This window comes from Calidris pugnax, unplaced genomic scaffold (genome assembly GCF_001431845.1).
Source record: "Calidris pugnax isolate Ruff unplaced genomic scaffold, ASM143184v1 scaffold219, whole genome shotgun sequence".
Classification (NCBI taxonomy): Eukaryota; Metazoa; Chordata; class Aves; order Charadriiformes; family Scolopacidae; genus Calidris; species Calidris pugnax.
In genome coordinates, this window is record NW_015094507.1 from 13,127,178 (window position 1) to 13,145,593 (window position 18,416).

The window sequence follows — 18,416 nt, forward strand, 5'->3', positions numbered from 1 at the left end:
ACCTGGACAATATCCAGGAAGTACGCAAAGGCTAGCAGGCACTTTTGACAGCTAATATATCTGATAAAAAAGAGCATTCTGGCCAATTAAAGAACTGGGGTAGAAATAATGGTTTGTCACCAAGTGTGTAACTGAGGCCAATTGGTCCAGATTAACCAATGGGTTATCCTTTGTAAGTGAATTTAAAGGTCACAACGAGCTGTCTTGGTGGGTAAAAGATAAAAATGTTAAATTAATATGGTGGCAAAAGATTTTCAAATGTGAGACGTGAAGATAAAAATTAGATTTGCAAATCATGCAAAATCACCTGGAGTGGACTAAGCAAATTACTCTTATGGCAGAAGGTCATTAAGAAAAAAGTGTGAATAAAAGTATGAATTTCCATCCACCGTAGAAAGCAGGAGCTTTAAGTATTCATAGGCAAATGTTCTCCTGAAGGACTTTATTATAAACTAACAGCTGGGAGCATATCCATCTGTATACAGGGAGATAGAAGGCTTTTTTAGGGCAATTTAGTTTCTATCTCCTCCAATAAAACAGCTGGTTATGTTATTGATAGCTGACCTGTGTGATACTACTTGACCACAAAGAGATTATCTCTAATCTAGCTGTAAATTTCCATCCTGCTGACTGTCCTGGGGACAAATCCCATCAAGGTGGATTTTTCCTGCATGCTTTTCTCTACAATCTCCCATTGCACAGAGATGTAAGGTTTGACACTGACTCTGGGCAAAGAAGATGGTCTTCAGGATACTCACAAGACCTACAGGAAGCTCTAGGATGCCTATGGGGATGGAGCTTTGGCATCCCTGGTGTGGCTATGGCAGCTTGTGACAGGGCAGAGTCACTAGGGTTATGTATCCCAAGCTGAAACCTGGCACCTTGAGAGAGAGAACTGAAGCCCAAAGTTTGCACTCAGTGCTTGGGGGTGGTATCTGTTCCCCCCAGCCTTGTTCGTGACCTCCTTGCTCAGTCCTGCTCTCTCCCCACAGGTTGATGTAGGCGGAGATATGAGTGGCCACAGGTGGAGATATGAGTGGCCTCCTCACATGGGCAAGGTAAGACAGCCTGTCCTCATGCCTTCCCCATGCTCGAGGGATGTCGGGGCAAGCCTGGCTCTGGTTTTTACTTGCCAGACTGGGGACACCCATTAGGGCACCCAGCTAGGTGGCTACTCCTTGCCGCTGGCTGGCAAGTCCCTCCTCATGAGCACCTCTGCCCCATCCCTCTCCAGAAAGTCCTGTTGTGCTGTTAGCATTAGAGAGAGCCTGTCCAGCAGGCACGTCTGATTTCGTGTGCATCCCAGCCAGCAAACTGTATTCAAATGGCTCTCTTTGCTGCTACTTGAGAGATAAGATTTCCAAAATAAGGCAATAAATATCCACAGTAGCTGTTGCTTATTTTTACAAGCACCTGCAGTATGGAGGCCCCACATCATCACTGCAGTGCATAAAAATGTAGATGTTTATTAACAGGCCAAGTCTATCATCCCAGTCGGGAGGCCTTTTGGTGCTCACCACCTCCCAGCTGCGCCTGGTGCTTCCTTCCCACCTTGGGAGGGTGACCCCCAAGCTCCCAAACAGGGGGGAAGCTGCTTCTAGGTCTGACTCTGTGTACAAACTGCTGCTCTGGCAGGATTTGGGTGTCTTTGAAACAGCAATGGCTCTGAAAGAGCTCAAGCACCATTAAAAAGCCTTAAGCTCCATTCCTGGACATAGATTGAGGTGCTGGTGCCAGGCCATGAGATTTCGGGACTTCAGAAATGGGTTATTACAAGTATATAACCAGTGATCATAAATGGTATTTCTTTTTCTTTATGTGAGTACCTAAAATACCCCAAACACACATAAAGCAGCTATTTATTTCTCCGAGGAGCATTTAAAATGCTTGCTCTTCCATGGATTACCCATGCGAGTGAATGAACTTAAACCACTAAACAGCTGATTCTGAGCCAAATTTTCAATGGATATTAAAAAAGATGTACACATACCTATGAAAGTGTGCACTGCCACAAGAGATAAATGCATGCAAATGAAGATATCCAAGTACAATGGCCATAAAGCGTTGATGAAAGGTATTTTATTGACACTGAAGTAACCTTGTTGAATTGCAAATTTTGGCTTCATTTCCTTTTCTGTAACCAGTGCAAAAGCAAAGAAAGGATCTGATTTCCTGGAAGCAGGTTTGTCTTATCTGTTAATATATAGTCCCACCTTTTACATTGGGATAATATATTTGTATGCCCTTGGTTGTCATAATTTGGGACAAAAAAGAGGAGATATCTTGATTTTTTCAGAGAGAAGCAGCTATTTTGAGGATGAATTCTAGGGAAGTAATCTGACATGTCTTAAAAGAAAATGTAGAAACAAATCATGTCTAGTCAGAGCATTAGCAAATTGCCCCTCTAGTAGAAGGAATGACAGTACCAAAATTTTTAGTACGTGGTTTCCTACAGATTTTCCTATAGGTTCTGCCTGGGTCTGTCTCTGCCTGGTGGTGTCTGTATGGCTGTGGTGGAGCTAACAAGCTCTTCTGATACCTGCTGGTGAGGTTGGTTTGGAGGCTGTGCTCATGTGGTGCCATTTCAGGGCTTGCTTCGCCATACTTAGCTCCACCAAGGTCCCATTGATTCTCAGCTCAATGCAGGCTCCCCAGTCCCTCACTCACTTTTGAAGACTCACTTAGGGAGCTTCTGAAACTTTAACCTTAAGCCTCTTTGCTGACACCCTGAGAAAGAGAGGGACCATATGCAAGTACTCATGTAAAATAAAAATATATGTCTTTAACATTTGAAATTTCAATGGAACCGCTGTTCTGTTTAGAGACAGCACTGCCCGTTCAAGTGCTAGAGTGAGAAGCATCTCATCTGAAACCCACAGAGCTGGGAAAATCTCCTTCTGAAATCACAGCATTTCTTTAATGAGATGCAAAATCTGGGGAAATAAAGCTCAGTCGAACTTTTCCTCCACTCTTGGTAAGTAACATGCAAAATAGGGAAAAAAAAAAAAAAGCCTACACAAACAACAAGCGGAGCCTTCTTGACCCAGCTGACTCCACTAGTTGGTGCCTTGTTTTTTTCCCTTTCCTTAGCTGTCATTGCATCTCGCCCCCTGTAAGCAGCTCAGTCTCATTAAAAGCAATGTGGTGAAACTAGCCACATCATTATACTCACTTAGATGGAGTTCTCGTAGCCAGCACTTACCGTTGATAATAACTGCCACTTAGGATTGGTGAACCCCCCGACTGGCACCTTCCTGGTGGTTTGTTGGGGTGGGTTTGTTGTTGGTTTTTTTTTTTCTTGCCCGTGTCTTACTTGGAAATTTACATGTCTTCAGAACAACTAAAATTCACCAGAACAAACTAATTAATGGATTCCAGTTTTGACAGCTACAAGAAGACAGATGAGAAAGTAACATGCTTCTGGCAGCGTGTTATCAATTGGGAGGCACCAGTGCATCGCCTCTATGTGGTACAGTGAGCTGGAACCGACACTGACAGATGACACAGCCCTTGACAGTGAAGCCTGTACGAGCTGACAGCTCCACTTGCACTCAGGCAGGTCCGGGCTCGGCGCTGGAACTCAACCAGCTTGATGTGCAGAATATGCTCGCTTTTATCTTCCCCCCGGCGGTACGGCGGGCGGGCTGAGCCGCGCTGCCAGGTGGATCTCCAGGACCTGCCTCGGAAAGTCACAACTGCAACCAGTGCTAAGGTTTCACCTGTAAAAATAAACTAAAACCACCAACAGGTGTTATCTTCCAACGCTTTACACTCCTTTTTGGAAGCAGGATGGCTCCCCGGCTGGTGGGACTAAGGGAAACTGGCTTCCCGTGGACTGGTGGGTGTCTCCTGGTTGGATTCTCAAGTGGCTACTAAGGAGCTTGCTCAGAGCGAGCCTCTGCCACAGCTGGGCACCCGCAGCCTCCCGCTGCCACCAGGATTCCCCAGTGTGGAAGAAGGGCTGAAGGCACACCTCCCTTACGAGGAAAGGCTCAAAGAGCTGGAGCTCTTTAACCTGGAGAAGAGAAGGCTGAGGGGAGACCTTCTCTACGTTTACAGGTATCTAAAGGGTGGGTTGAAGGATGATGGAGCCGGACTCTTTTCAGTGGTTTCCAGCGATAGGATGAGGGGCAACAGGCACAAGTTGAAACATAGGAGGTTCCACTCAAATACAAGGAAAAACTTCTTTCCGGTGAGGGTGACAGAGCCCTGGAACAGGCTGCCCAGGGAGGTCATGGAGTCCCCTTCTCTGGAGATCTTCAAGACCCGCCTGGATGCAGTCCTGAGTGATGTGCTCTGGGCAGCCCTGCTTTAGCAGGGGAGTTGGACTAGATGATCTCTAGAGGTCCCTTCCAAATCCAACAATTCCGTGATTCCGTGATCCCTGCAGTTCTTTCAGGTGGATCTCTCTTCTCTGGGCAGCCTCCCGCTTTCACAGAACCACAGGAGCTTGTGTCTTTGGTACTGTTTACCCTCTGTCAAATTTGGTCAAAACTGGCCAAAGGTTTAAGGTCAGATGGTGCTGAGAGGTGGAGAAAGGGTGGAGATGCACGTGCAAATACAGAGCATGATGACATAGACCTAATTTCTTTTGAAAACAAGGGTAATATGGCAAGGGCAGAGTTTCTTCACGCTATGCATTCAAGACGTATATCTACCATCTGAAGATTAAATTGAGTCTGAGCGTAGAGGCCCCGGCAGCCTTATCTAATTCTTCCCTAAGGGGACAGTGATGCTGGAGGCACCTGCGTAACTGCTCCATGCCGTGGTGAATTACAACCCTACAGCAAGCAACCCTTCACAGATTACTATGATGGACTTTGTTCCACTCCTCCTCTCTTAATACACAGAGACAGGCTCAGGAAGAGACCACGTGCTTTTAAAAGAAACAGAATACTGGAATCAATATTTTCTCCTGGATTTAGGAGAATATTGTCTTAATGAAGAAACAATCTGGTCAAATGAGCCTGAATCAGCCTAGATCTTCAAGAAGCTTCTCTTTGCTTCATCTCTATTGCTGTAAATTTTTTTCAGATCACATTACAGAGGAACTGAGAGCCCTATTAAGGGGAAAATTCAAGTTTTATGGCTCCAGTGAGGGGATTTATTGCGGCCAACACGTCTCTCTCCCTCACTCCTTACAGCTCCGTGTGGCCCTGCTGCCTGCTTCCCTCCTGTTCATTACGGCCTCCTTTGGCCCCCCAGAGCAGCTGCCAGTGCTCCCTTGGCCCTAACGCCGGGGTGACACGGGCAATAACACCGGCAGGAGCCCGAGGGGCACGGGGCACGCTCGCCCGCGTTCAGCAGCTGTCAACAGGAGCTGTTGGAAAGATGGATGGGGGTTTATGTGGCTTTGTTTGTGCACATGTGTCTCAGAATACGGCGCTTAACTAGCAGGAACATAATTCCACCGGCTTCACCGGGACTATTCGCGTCCTTAATGTTACACTCATGTTTTAGGGACTTTGATGAATCAGGACCCAAATTTGTGAAATTTGTGTGGTATGTGCGTTTGCCTGGGTTTCTCTGTGCCGGGGCTACCCATGCATGCTGTTGCTTCAGCTACTCAAGAGCTTGGTAGTACTATGTAATAGGAGGCACATTTCACATGGTCTGTTTTTGACTGTTTTAAAGCGTAAGAGCAGAAAAAAGTTCATTACAAGCAGGTCTACGAAAAGACAACTGGGCAGTTTTTTTGTTTCTGTGAAACTCAATGAGGAACAAATTAAGGTGGTTTTCTCCAGATACTGACACTTTTGCTTACTGTTACACACCTAGGTGATGTATAAATAATAGATCCGCTGAAATCCTTCAGAGAAGTTTGTTTAATGAGGATCAAGATTAACAGGACTTCCTTTTAAGTCAACAAGAAGGAATTTCTATTCCTTTTTCCAGGTAGCCTTTGCGCATCACATTGCCTTTCTCTAGGAACCAGACAAAATCCACAGACTGAGTGGCTCCAACTTCCCAGGTGAGAAATATCATTGAGAAAACAGAAAAGCACATACACATGATCATCATTTATCTTATATTTGTGTTTAAGTCCTCTTATTCCAACTTCTCATTGAAGGAACAGTGAGGCAAAGAGAAGCAATTGTTGAAAACAGCAGCACAATATAATGATGTTTGAGGAGACAGCTATTGTGAAGTTCTTGGTTTTGAGATCTTACATCTACCTGAAAAGAAGTTCAAATATCTCTTCTTAGCCTAAACCAGTTTGTAATTAACAGAACATAGAGAATCAATGATTTTCACTGGAAAATCCTTTCCATAGGTGAAACCATTGTATTTCCTGGATCCAGACGTTTGAAAAGATGAGCTAAGGATACGTGAGCAGAGTTCTTTCTCTCTTACTTTATACGATGAAAGCTAATTTTATATAAGCAAATAGAAAAATGTCACTGGTGTTCTTAGTTTTTAAGTATTTAAAAAAAACAAAACAACTGAGGATAAAAACCATCTTATGGATACTGCTCCTGATTTAAGAAAAGCCTTCCCGAGCACAGAACAAACATGCAGTGGGAGGTGCTCCACAGCGCTATAACTGAGTGCCCTGGATGCTCTGCTGCAAAGGTCAACAGAAATAGCTATTTAGAAACCAGGCCCTCACTTCAATCCCTCTAATATGAAATTGAGCAGTGAATTGTCTACCCTTCATAATGCACCTTGCAGCAAGAATCTAGGGTGTTTGACTATTCAGAGCTGAGGGTATTGTCCTTCAGGTGTTTTTTCTCTTTGCTTCTGTATTGGTTGCGAGAGTCACATCCTTACACACTTACAAAACAAAGCAGGATCACTGAACAGGCAATTTGTGAACTCTGCCTATCTAGGCTAGGTGCGGAATCCAAATTCAAACTAGATCCAGATGAAATATTTATGAGTATGCATAGATAGATATTTACACAGAGAGACACGGATATAGACAAATTCAGATTATCTGTTTCCTCCGCCATGATCAGACTGTTCCTGGATTGCTCGCTTAGATATATTTTAAATGGCTTGCATTTATATTCATGGTGTTGCACATATCTGTGTTCTTGCTGTTTTAGATAGATTTTAAAATATCATACTGAAATTTTATGGAACCTGATAAAGTTGGATAGCAAACTTTCTTAAACAGAATGAAATCGTACTAGCTAACATCATACAAGGCTATCCAAGATATTCTTTAAATACAACACAGAGCATGCAGTTCTTTTTCTTTGACATTTTTTTGAGCAGGTTCTCTTCACAAACCTCCATCATTTATATCTGCAACCCAAGAATACATGCCATATTTTTTTACAGCCTTGCTTATCAAGAGAAGCCTTGCTCACAGAGGTGAGCCAAATTTTCTGGTGGTGTAAGTGGGGAAGCTCACTGACCTCAGGAAGGCTCTGGCAATTTATACTACTAGAGTCTACTTTTCTGTCATATCCACATTATGGAGATTAACAAAACATACCTCAAATTTCAGCTGAGTATGCACTGTGACACCATCAACATGAAATAAAAGCATATTCTACACGGAAAAAAATGAGCTTAAATTTTTTCTTGACCATTTCACTCCTTTGACACCGTCCTGTGTCCAGAGAGGCAAAGGTAGTGTCTCTGACTGTTTCTTGTTTCTGTTTTGGAGTCATACACGGAAGAGAATTCCACCAAGGACTGTTTTGTTAAAAACAAAACAGTATCTCTGGCTCAGAAAGCCCCTGAGATGCAAATTTGTGGTTGCTAGGAGAGTATTTTTGGGAAATATCACTATGTGTTTTCTCTATTCTCACGCTTTTCTGTAGCCACCTGCCCTTGGACACTGCTGAAAACAGGATCTTGGGCTAGACGGACCTTGTATTGGTTACAGTCAAAGAGGCCAGGAACAGAGGTAAACCCTCACCAATTTAAATTCTCAAAGTTTTCCTAGAGTAGAAACATTTCCTAAGTAGAAACATTTGCTGGTACTCAGAGTGCGTTAGATTCTGTTAATAACATTCGCTCTTTTCTAATGGCCCTGGGGTCTTTTCCTCAGAAGTATATTCTTGTATTTCTTTTTCAGAATTTACAATGAGCAATCAATCAGACAAACCCCATTCAAAATATCCTACTGAGAATATCCTCACATTGCCCCTTGTCCCTGCCTCTTACATCTGGGAAGGACTACTGCTTTGCTTTTTGTCACAAAATCACACCTGGCATTTAAGAAATGGGGTTCCATTCTGCAGATGGATTTTCTGCTGTAACTCTGGAAGACAGAAATGGGGGGAGTTGAAAGTGGTGAAGGCAGCAAGGGGGAAAGATTTTACTCCTTTGAGAGCATTAAACACTACATAAGAAACTGGAACATTAATTTATTTTTTTAATGGTCATTTTTCACAGTAGATTAAGTGAGGAAGAGATTATCCAGTGGCTGAGTAACAGGGCTGAGATTCAGGGCATGCAGTTACAGTTTCTGTGCCATCCCAGCAACTTCTGGCAGGTCTATAGGAGTCTGTCCATATTACTAAATGAATGAGGACCAAAGAAGAAGTTTTCACTGCAGGACTCAGTTATGCACCCTGCTGATTGCTTTCCCACTCCTGGCTTTGATTCGGATCACCATGAACAACTCATTCACAGACAAGGGAGAGGTTCCTTCCGTATTGAATTAACTCCTGGGTCTGTTCCTGAGAAGCCATATGGAGGAAATTGCATTAGGTCTGGCTCCTCCTGCCTGACACAGTTTTCCAGCACCATCTCACCCACTTTGCACCCTCACATCACCCTCCAGGACATGCAACGCTAAGCCCTCCCTTTTGTAAAAACTAGTGGGTTGCAGGGCAGGTTTCATATTATTCCAGCAGTTCGAATTGAAGAAATACGTGGAGAGAGTCATGATTTCATCCAAAACCTACAGAGGCACCACTTGGCCCGGAGGAGATCCAGGTGTCATTTGGATGATCTGGAGAGAGCTGGAAGGGGTATCTCCTTCTGCTTTCCCCTCTGAGAAATCTGAGTCAGCATCTGTCTTTAACAATATTTTTTAAGCAGTTAGGTTAACAGCTGGAAACTCTAAGCACTACTGTAAGCTTAGTAAATAATAAAAACAAAGATAGCTTTTTGATAAAGCAATTCTGGTAAGAAAGAACAAGATTTTCCATTACTCTTCCTGAATGCGATGCCTTTAAAGGATGGCTCATCAGAAATGTATACAGCAATCCTGTTTCAAGACATTCTCAGTAATTTCCTTAATTAGCCATCTATGTTTACTGTACTTGTCCCTTATAATATGTGCAGTGTTATATTTGCTATCTGTAATCTCTTTGTTGATTTTGATTCTTCTGAAGTGCATTTTTCCCTCCAGTGAAAAATACCAACAGGGCTTTCATTCAAGGAAATATGCCCGGCATCTGAAAGTTTGGGATATGTGGGAGTCACATCCTTTTTGTACAGCTTCATCTAGTACAGTGGGAGTTTAACTCCTTACTGTCTACTGCAAAAGGAAGCTGAAGTTATGGAGGTTGCAGTGTATGTGCTTGATGGGGGGAAGGAAAGGTTTCAAGAGGAAACCCACCAGCTGCTGCTCTCCTGGAGGGAGGGCAGATGGGAGGGGAGGAGAAGTTCTACCTGTGCTTCCAGAGCATCGCTCCCACCACTCCATGGTGGCTACTGCAGCTGTACAGCAGCTGCAACTTTGGCACAACCGCTCCTATAACTTTGCTGCTGGACAGGGAGGACTCCCTGGAGGCACTTTCTGAGGCTGAAGGTCTCTGCAGGGTCAATAGGCTACATTCTCAGCTTGTACGGATCAGTTTTTGTGCTGTTAAGGATCAAGCATAGTATCCCATATCCCATACGCCCATATCCCAGGCAAAATTCCCGTATTTTACATGGCTCCCCTTCTATTTTCCAGTACTGCTCTGTCTTTAGAGTCAGGTTAAAAGCTCTAGAAGCTGATTAGAAACTTTTGGGTGCTGGACTGGAAAGAAAAAAACCCAATATTCTGATTTTGTGACCTTCTTAATTCTAGTTCATCTGTGGGCCACAGAGGCTCCTCCAGTCCCCACCGCCTGTAGTTCTTCTGCTTTGATGGTCTTGCACACTGGTTATGGTCTGTGCCAGGAAGAACACTTTGCACATGAAATACATTTTCTCCCAATCATGAGCCACCATCTCCCTCTCTTGGCTACATTTATTCATCTGAGGCTATATGGCACAGGCATAAGAGCAGTATAAACGTAGGAAGTGTTGAGATTACAGCACCAGAGAGTTCTTCCTAGGTCCTGAGCTGGCCAAGCATCCAACTGAAGTCTGGACCTCATGGAAGCAAGACAGCTATGATGCTCTCCAGCAAGGCCCCTGAGGGCACTTGCCCTGTGGTAGAGGCACAGCCATGGGGGTGATTTACACTTTTTGCACCTGCGAAGTTGCCAGAGATCATTACAGACTTTTTACTCTGCAGGAGGAATATAAAAGAAGGCAGGAACCAGTATCTGGCTCACTGACAAAAAGATTTCAGGCCAAATGACTCACCTCTGGAGGAGTCAGACAAAGCTTTTCAGAGGACATGACTTACAAGGGAATTCAGTAGCTGGGATTCATTTATTTTTCAGGGCTTGTTGAGCTTTTTTTAGCTCTTAAACAGTAAATCTGCATGCACAAAGAACACAGGCTTCAGACTCATGAGATCTGAGGACAGACTTCATAAATGGTCACTTGTGACTTACCCACAGAGGAGGAGAAAACAGGTTTTTCAAATCTTATTGTTGTCCAGGTCATAAGATGCTTGTTTATGTGAAGATGGCAAGCTGAGCGTTTGCCTCTGGTTACAAACACATCATTTGTGAAAGCATCCATCCTGAATGACAGGAGTTTGCTTCTTATGAGAACTGTCTCCTCTTTTCCCTCAGTTCTTCAATGGAAGCTTTGCCAAAGAGGTCAAGTAGACAGTGGTCTCACAAAACTGAGAGTCACCTAATGTACTTGGTGTATTCATAACTCTGACAGTTTCTAATTATATTGCTAAAGAAGGACCAGAATGTTCAGGAAAAGACCACACTGATAAAAATGTGAACATGCAGTACAAATAGCCAGACACAGAGTAAGATGTAATACAATGGACTACTTGGAGCGTAACTCTAAATTTGCATTACCTTGAAATTCTTTGCTTTCTGTGCGACAGTTTATACCTTAAGAAGTCCTTCAAGTATTTACTGCAGCATAAAGTACGTGCTTCAAAACGAACTCACAAGTTACTCTGGAATATCACTGAAAATGTGTTTGCCTGAAACTGGGAATATTATCATGTGTGGTAATTCTAATGAAATATTTACTTTTGCCATAATAACTAGAAGTGATCATACTATAAAATTTTCAAGATGAACCTCCCCACTGAACTAAAAGGATAGGAAATTGCTTAACATGTATTGATATATTTTCTGTTTGAGAAGTCATGTAAGAGACTTTGTTGGATAGTTTGTCCTGTAACACTTTGCGTCTTCAGAACATCCTCTTTTATACAGGAGACAGAATAATTTGATATCTTCTTGTGATAAAACTACAGGCTGCATATCATTGCTGCTTCACTAAAATATGACTTGAAATAGTCAGAATTAAACTCTAAAAACTATGAATCAAATGTTAGTGTGCACGTTCTCTTCTGATGGGTAAAATGGACTGCTCTAGAAAGCAGTATTTCTTTTAACTGAGCTTTCACTATTCTTCATTGCAAGATAGCAAGCTCCTCTCAGTCTATCAAACATGGAACTACCAGGAGATGTAGAAAATGTTCTTCAAAATCTGTCATCTCTACATGGCCCCAGCCAATTCTTTTTGTTCCATAGTTCTATCAGTACCAAATTGGACTAGAAATTAAAAAAAAAAGTCAAAAGTGAATTATTAAGGGATTTCTTAATTTCCTTCTGTCGTTGTACTTGAGAAGCCAAAAAGGAAAATGAGAAATAGTCTATTTCATCTAGGTACTGACTACAGATTAAAGAATAAAGCAGGAGGAAATAAAAAATATCACTGGACTAAGCTGGACTTGAATGATCTTGGCTGGGTGAAAAAGAAATGGCCATGGACAAACTTGGAAAGCTTAAAGATGGTGTGCAATTTATCTAAGTAACTTTATTCACTTGAATTCAGCCCACAAAGCTTGGTGCTTAAATAAATATATAGTCCCAAATTTGGGTGTTGTAATGGGCAATTATCCTTGGGTGAATAAAAATGAGGCAGAATTTGTGCCTCCTATTGCAAATACCTAAGTATGAAAAGTTGGGTTCTAAATATTTGCCTTCCTGGCTCAAACAATTATCAGACATTATATTTTAAGGAGTACACTTTATAGCTTGCAAATAACAGTCATGCGTTTAATGTATTTAATTTTACTGGCCTGACTTTCACATATTTTAAGAGCTCTCTACCTCTCCTTGGCAGCAGAAGAAATTTATCTTGCCAGAGGGATATAAAGGGTCTGTAAATGAAAATCAGGGCTCAGTTATTCTATTTCTGAACATCAAGGTCTCAGATATTAGGCTGTTTGAGATTATTGTTACCTACCCTACCTTAATGTGAAAGTGAAATCATGCAATGAAGAATGTGTTGCAATGAGTGAAATATTCCCTCCTTCTGTTGTTGTGTTTTGTTTCCTTGCAGTTAAGAGAAGCATAAAATGTGCAATTGAATCCTGTTTGGTTGATATTAAGATAATAATTCCACGCACATACCCATACAAACAATGCTGCAATGAAAATTGAATACATTCCTGCAGCCTATGAACACCCACAGTAAATAGCACTACTCTAAATTAACTAATAAAACTCTTCTAATTACGCATGGTAGAAAGGGTAAAGGAGAATGATAGCAGGAAATTCCTTTTGCCGCATGCTATGGGTCTGGAAATGTGGTGACATCATTCCTATTGCCAGGCAGTAGAGGAGATCATAATGGGATATAATTGTTGCTTGCTCATTTGATTGAACTCCAAAACTATATCAAATAACACTTAATTATACACATAGAATATCATTACAGAAGAGAACTCAGAACTGAGAGCTCAGTGTAAGCAGAAGCATTTAATAATTATACAACTCCTGTAGATGCAAATAGATAACTTGCTGCTAATTAGTCTGGAATTTCACACTCACAATATCCTAAGTAAATCTAGTGAAAATTAGTCAGGAGCCTGAACATACAGTTTTACTATAGCTCCATCTGGTACGTGCCCTCTGATTACCCAGCACGTTGGCTAGCTGTTTGAGGGACACATTTGATATCTGGCCAAGTTTAAAGGTCTACTGGAGGTAAAACAATGCCCACCCTTTTACAAGGGGATCATTGTTGCTCGACAATAAAGCTCTCTGGCTTATTTGAATGTCAACAATTCAGAAAAGTTGATGTTTTGAGCCATCAAATAAAATGTTTTTGTGAAACAGTTTATTATTTCAGTGGTAATTATTTGAATCATTCATGGTAAAGGATGTTTGCTAATGAGAGCTTGGCTGCTGTAAATTCCAGGGAGATTGAATGCTCTTTGTGCTGACAAAAAGGCCCAAATCACTAGAGAGCGACTGACTGGACAAATCATTCATCTATGCAAATGCCAGCTGAAATGGTCAGATGCATTTATTACCCTCCTCATTATAGTAAACAAGGCAGGAATCGTGACTGGCAGTTATCAACTTGCCCTGAAGTGTGATTTGTTCTCCTACCACTATTTAAATGAGAGGAAGAAAGGCATGCCACCAGGGACTTTGTTGGTTTATAAAAGAGTAAATGTCACATAGCCCAGTGCTTAAAGACTTTTGATTGACAAATGTTTTATTTGACATATCAAACAATAATGGTTTTCATATCAAATAGTCCATATTTGTTAGCAGAAATTTAACCCTTGGAAGAGTGAGAGCTGATTTTTTCAGCTTGCTCTGAATCCAGATGGAAAGTTACCAGCGAAAAGAAACTCTAACTGGGTGGACTGGAAAGACTCACAGTACTGTAGAAAGATGTTTTTTAAGGGAGGCTTCAAAGGAACTGCTGTCTTAGTTGCACCAAGGAAGCATCTCACATTGGGAAGGCTAAGTAGTGTACAGCAGAAGGAAATAAAAATTATTTTTTTTACTAAAGGAAATACAATAGTAGTGTGAGAGATCTTCACTGGATCTGCTCCATCCTCAAACTACGTTATTAGGACATCTATGCTTGCATTTGGACAGGATATAGCCTGATTTGTTTGAGTAATGAAAGGGTTTGATAACCAGAAATATTACTGAAAAAAATTAAAACAAACAAAAAACCATCAAAACAGAACACAAACGGGAATTCTTATTTGTATCAGCAGTGTGTATTTGTTGCTGAAAGAAGCAAAACAAAACACAAATGGGAATCCTTATTTGTATCAGGAGTGTGTATTTGTTGCTGCCTTTCATTTTAACAAGTACAGGATTTTGAGTTGGGGTTCTGTCATTATTGACTACGAACCTATTATTATATAGGTGGCTCTAAGACCCTGTATAAATATTTACAAAATCATATGTCCTCTGGTGTTAAACAAGAAAGAAATTACATGTGATTAAATGATGCTTCGCATCATTTGCTGATGATGCCTTTTCACCTCTGTTAGTTGGTGCAAGGACCAGATGGAAAAAGCACGCGTGCTCTTACCCAAACGTGAGTGTACACTTTGATTATTTGCGGATGATCTCTCTCAGCTTTATAGAAGCAAAAGGACAAACCCTGAGTCAGATCCTTTAAACTTTTTCAATCCAGAACAGTAAACTGGTTCTCAAGAATGAGATCCTGAAGCTGAGGAAAAATGAGAGATCGTTAGGTGTTGTAGGAAGAGAATAAAGCTCTCTGATGATGACTTTCAGGGAAGTGAGCGGGGAATGATCCCACCTGCCTATATCATCTAACCTATGCATGCTGTAGAGTGGAGATTCTGAAATCCAGGTGCCTGGCAGAGAAATACTAACTGGAAAAGAAGCTAGAAAAACAGTATTGGAAAGATGCTTTGGGTTATCTGGGAAATATCATGTGATTTTAATAATAGTATGAATACGAATAATACTGTTTATTAGCTAGCAGGATAGAGGGAGGAATTAAAACCAAACAATGTCTATATAATGCTTTATGGCTCTTGCGAATCAAACATTAACTGATTCATTTTCTCATTAGCTCTGTGAAGTAGCATCATTAATCCTCCTTTGTGACGGGAGAGCATCTGCACACATAGATAGGTGATAGATATTTAAGGTCACTCGGCTGGCTGCAGCAGACCTAGGTGTTACTACCTAGAGCATCTGATTTCCACTGGTGTGCAGAGCTATTCCTGCACGCCAGGTCTACGCACAGAGACATTTCCTACGGGCTGAAAACCGATCACCACAGCATTTACTTGCACTGCATACCTCTGCTATCAACATTTAAAGGTCCCTGCCTGTTAACATCATAAAAAAGCACTTTGTGCTATGGTGGCTATCACCACTGTCATTAGAAATAAAGGATTTTCCATTCCAATCTGAAATAATGATTCTTAATTCTAGTATCCAGTGCGTGGAGGCAGGTCAACCTGGCGCTTTAGAGTAATATCCTTGGCCAGTCGGGCTGTGCTGCCTTGCATATGGAAGGAATAATCCTCCACAGATATCCTGGAACCACAAGGACATCTGGTAAGATACATACCATGCAGAGAGAGGACTGCAAACATTCTTGCTGATCACAAAATAATCCAACAGTTGTATTTGATTTTGTGTCATCATACAAAGATATCAGAAGATAATTATTGCAAATACGGGGAAGAAAATATTCCCATTTTTTTCTAACATGGCTTCTATTATTAGATCTAATTGCCCTCTTCCATTCCATTCCTAATGTAGTCAGAATACACATATCAAAACTGAAAAGTCATTAGTTACCAGCATCCTCTTTATAGGCATTTTGAGATTACCCTTCTGTCTCGGGATCCGGCCAGCTCTTATTTATGGGAGCCCCTGCTTCTCCTCCCTCCTATGCCCCCATATTCCCCTTTTATCATCCTCATGCTCCCGATTTCTTCCTCGGTCTCTCAGAAGCTGGTGTGTTTAAATGCTCCCGTCGGTCCACCATTCTGGCTGCCATCAATCTCCTTCAGACCTGCCATGTCATTCCAGAGCCATTGCCTCTGCAGGTCTTGAGGACGCTGCCACAAGGGGCTGATTTAACACGGTGGAAGAGGCAGACAAATGGTTCACTGCAGAGACAGGACAGGCCAACAGAGCTTTGGAAAAGCTATAAATAGCATTCTTGGTGTCGGGGATTTTGCAGCTGAAGAAGGCAAGGTGCTAATGAGGCAGGGAGGAGCACCTGCTCTTCGATGACATTGCTGGCCTCCACCTTCTCCACTGGAGAAAAAGTTAAAGGAGTTATTTAATATAGTTCAGGAAGGTTTCAGGATTAATTTTCAGGAATGTGAAGTAATCAACATTTTCTCAAGCAGTTAGTATGTTCAGTCAATAACAATGCCACCTTCAGGACTAACTATGTGCCCAGAATAAGTGATCATCAGGAAGACAGGGCCAGGACAACACTCAGTCTAAAGGTTTATAATAATAGGAGAGGGAAAAATCTAACAACGCTGAATATGTTTCCTTAATGAATACTGGAAGATAACAGTAGGCAACAAACATTTCATTTTGCCAGTTATTCCAAGTAACTTGGTGTCCCCTGCGTGGAGGTGAGTGGGCTGCATGCACATAAGCAGTTTTCTGCGCATTCCAAGACTCCTTAATCTGTGCAGGAGCTGCAGATGTCACTGCAGCTTCAGGCTTGGAGTGATGATCCCTAGCCATGCCCTCCAAACAGTAAGGAAAGCTTTTGGTGCCAGGAAGCAGAGAAATCAATGGATTAAAAAAAAAATAAAAAAATAAAAAAATTCAAACCAAACACTGCTCTTCTAGTGAAATCACTGTATTTAAAAGCTAAGGATGAAATCCCTCTGCCATGAAAAACATATTCCATATTCCAGTGTTCTTAGCAACTGCACACTGCTACTTTTTTTTTTTGGATGAACCAATTAATTACAGTACCAGCAACCCACTGGCAAATCTCAGGCATGATATGTTGGAGGAAAAAGCTCCAGGAAGAACTGACCTACCTAGGATCTTCCTTAAGTGACTTTATAATGGGGTAATTCCAGTCACATCAAAGGAGTTACCTTCGTTCAGAAGTGTACAAATCAGTACAGAAGTAGGCCAAATATTTTATATATATTTGTAGTCAAAAACTATTTAACAGTCATAGTTATGTGAAATCACTGGCAGATATGCTGAATAGCCTGAAACTGAAGGGCGAATGGAACAAATAAAACAAACTATGAAGACATTTCTACATTAAAAAAATGTTCCTTACACAGTCTGATCTGTGTCCAATACCAAGATATTAATACCAGGCTTTTCATTATTCAGAACTCTTTCAGCAACTGCATCCAAATTAACATAACCATCTATTTCCATGTGAGCAGGAATTCATGCTAATTGTACATTAATTCCCAGGATGAATAATTGAAGTATCAGATGCAACAGCTCAAAAACCTAAATCTTGTTTAGTGCTAAAGTAACAAGGTCTAAGCCTTAAGTTAATCAAGAAAACTATACATAGGTCTTCATTAACATACTGGGAATCAGTCCACAGCTGATAAAATCACAGACCATGCAGGTTTAACAGTATGTGACTCTATCATACTTAACTCAGTCTGAACACATCTGTGTCTTTGAAGTTTCAGAGTTTGTGATTTCATAGCTAGGAACCATCACCTCCCATTATGCTATGAGTCCTCTTTCCAAAGCGATAATGATGTGTGGATGTGGAAAAGGGATTATTTTAAAATGATGCCTAGTTTTTTTCTTGTTTAGAATCAGCTAGCATTTACTCACGCTTCCCTGTATGTCTCCCTGGCAATGCTGTAGAGAGAACTTATATGTGGATGTCCCGTCCATCACGATTCCTCTGCATACTGGTATGACACTATGTTGCTTGCTATTGCTGCCTATTCACCTTCTCCCTGTAAATATTACCTAGATTACAAAGCCATTTCATAACTATGTAAACCAGCCAAATTCCTGCAAGAAAATATGGTAATTTCAAAAGCTAAACCCTGCAAACTAGAAGGGAGCTAGCTAAAAAAACTAAGACCCAAGGCTTGGAGACCTACTTGTAACTAACAGCTTGCTTGTTTCTGACTAGCTGTCAGAGCATTCAGCTCACTAAGGTAGAAAATTCCAGTATAATTAGTAGGCAAGAATGAATAAAACCCAAACTCTTGGCTTTTATATTCTGCTTGTATGAATGCCAAAATGGTGTCCGTGCATGCTTCAGAAATGAGTTAGTCCAGTTGTTTCTATGCTGTAGCAAATTCATCCCTAAACAGAGACTGCTTGGGTCAGACATCTGGCTGTGCTATTTTGTATCTGCACCGTTTCCATACTTAT